General features: G+C 38.1%; 1 non-coding gene across 1 annotated transcript; it reads right to left on the bottom strand.

Moving 5' to 3' along the window:
• Nucleotides 1-998: 998 nt before the first annotated feature.
• TRNAQ-UUG lies at nt 999-1,083 on the bottom strand. The gene has a single exon. It is a non-coding gene; the product is annotated as a tRNA-Gln (tRNA).
• Nucleotides 1,084-2,408: the final 1,325 nt, after the last annotated feature.

Genomic DNA, 2,408 nt, shown 5'->3' with positions numbered 1-2,408 from the left:
AACACAGCAAAAAAATAAAATAAAATAAAATAAAATAAAATAAAATAAAATATTATTTATTTATTTTGAGAGAAAGAGAGAGAGTGCAAGCAGGAGAGGGGGAGAGAGAGAAGGAGAGAGAATCCCAAGCAGGCTCCACACTGTCAGTGCAGAACCCGATGGAGGGCTCAAACTCACGAATCGTGAGATCATGACCTGAGTGAAGTCAAGAGTTGGATGCTTAACTGACTGGGTCACCCAGGCGCCCTTTACATTTTCTAATAGACATTTGTAAAAGTAAAAAGTATGAGGTGAAATTAATTTTAACACTGTATTTTCTTTAGCCTGATATAATCAAAATATTATCATTTCAGTATCTAATCATAAAAATATTAAGATATTCTACATTCTTTCTTTCATACTATGTCTTTGAAATCTGGAGTATATTTTTCACTTACAGCACATCTCAGTTTGGAATTGCCATATTTCAAGGTCTCAAGAGTTACAAGTGGATAGTGGCTGCTGTACTTGGGCCATACAGTTCTACAGTTCTAGAATTTGCATCTATTAACTTTTTATAAGACAAGGTTTCCCAGTCTCAGCACTATTGACATATGGGCTGAATAGTGTTTGTTGTGTGTGGGGGAGATACTGTCCTGTGCATTGCAGGATGTTAAACGGTATCCCTCACCACTACCCAGTAGATACCGGTATCACTGTCCTTCCATGATATGACCACCAAACATGGCTCTGGACATCATCAAATTAGAACCAAAGCTACAAGAAATAGTCACTGCACCATGAAAAGTTGTCTCCAGTTGCTCTTGCTACAAGTCCTTGATGATTTCTCCCAGCCATTCACAAGTGGTTTTCTTTTCTTTTTTTTTTTTTTAATTTTTTTTTTTTAACGTTTATTTATTTTTGGGACAGAGAGAGACAGAGCATGAACGGGGGAGGGGCAGAGAGAGAGGGAGACACAGAATCGGAAGCAGGCTCCAGGCTCTGAGCCATCAGCCCAGAGCCCGACGCGGGGCTCGAACCCGCGGACCGCAAGATCGTGACCTGAGCCAAAGTCAGACGCCCAACCGACTGAGCCACCCAGGCGCCCCCACAAGTGGTTTTCTAAAGAGCTAAGCGAGCATATGGAGATGCTGCACTAGACATTCCATTCCATGGATTCTTTTGTGGCTCTGTGCTCTGAAGAAGCCATTTGGTGGCGATGAATTAGTTATTGATTAGAAGGCACAGTGGATTGTTGAAATCCAGTTAACAGTCCCTCTCAAAGGGTTCTGGATCATCATATTGTAAGTCTAAGTAAACACTTGGCAGAATATACTGCTGAATGTTCTGAGAATCACTGTCCCTGTGAATTTAATGTTCATTGAACTTATTGTGAAGTATTGGGAAAATGGATACATTCTAGTGGAGAGACGCAATTGGTTTAGGTTTTGATGAATGGATTTATGATGAAGTGATTATTTTCAGCAGTGATGCTAAATATATAAACCCTTCAAATGTAGTCTAGAAGCCTGTAAATTTGCATGAGAAGCTCATATTTTTACAAAGGACTGTGAAAGACAAATGTAAACTGTATTTATATTAGCAGGAAACCATTTATTTGCTACAAGCAATTAGTTATTTAAGCATTCAGTCATTGGGGAGACATTTTGCTTTAGGGGTTTTGTTAGGTATGAGCTTCAGAGGAGGAAAGTTACTTGAATAAAGCTGAGAGTTCCAATTTGGAGTAGTCACTCTCTCCATGTAATGAGAATATTTTAAAATATAAAAATATACTGTGATCCACAGAGGACTCAAACTATAACATCTAGCTTAGTTTTGGTCCAAATACTTCATTTTTTTTTTGTGTTATGAAAATTCCATTGAACATCATATTATCTATGGATGAATGGGACACATTGCTCATATTGAGTCAGAGTTCATGTATTTGAATTATAGTTCTCCATCAGCAGAGCTTAAAATGATTTTTATTTTTTAAGTATAATAAGAAAAGTATATGTAAAGAGAAAATGTCAGTGGGTAGTATTTTTTGTGTAGTATGGTCAGTGTTTGTGTTTCACAAAGGATGAGTCATTATATCCAAATTACTCATCCAATAAACCTTTATTGAGTGTTTGATGCATATCAGGTGCTAATCTAGGGACTGGGGTCACAGAGGTGAATAAGGATGGAGTCTGCCTTTAGACATTTTCATACTCAAGAGGAGAGAGAAATAGGCAATTTTCAAACATTTGGTAGGTGCCAAATGGAGATATATGGAAAGATCTGGGGTTGGTAACTTTCTTGGATTCTGGAGTCTAGAGATGCTTCTAGAATAGAATAGTTTGGAAGAATGAGTAGGCCTTAGCCAGGCAATGATAGAGACGAACTTGTGGCAAAGGAGGAGAGGAAAGTGTGGCAGATTATTCCAG

This window comes from Panthera tigris, chromosome X, assembly GCF_018350195.1.
Source record: "Panthera tigris isolate Pti1 chromosome X, P.tigris_Pti1_mat1.1, whole genome shotgun sequence".
In the NCBI taxonomy this organism is placed as follows: domain Eukaryota; kingdom Metazoa; phylum Chordata; class Mammalia; order Carnivora; family Felidae; genus Panthera; species Panthera tigris.
Note: the sequence above shows the minus strand (reverse complement) of the source record. Positions and strands in the feature narration are given on the sequence as shown.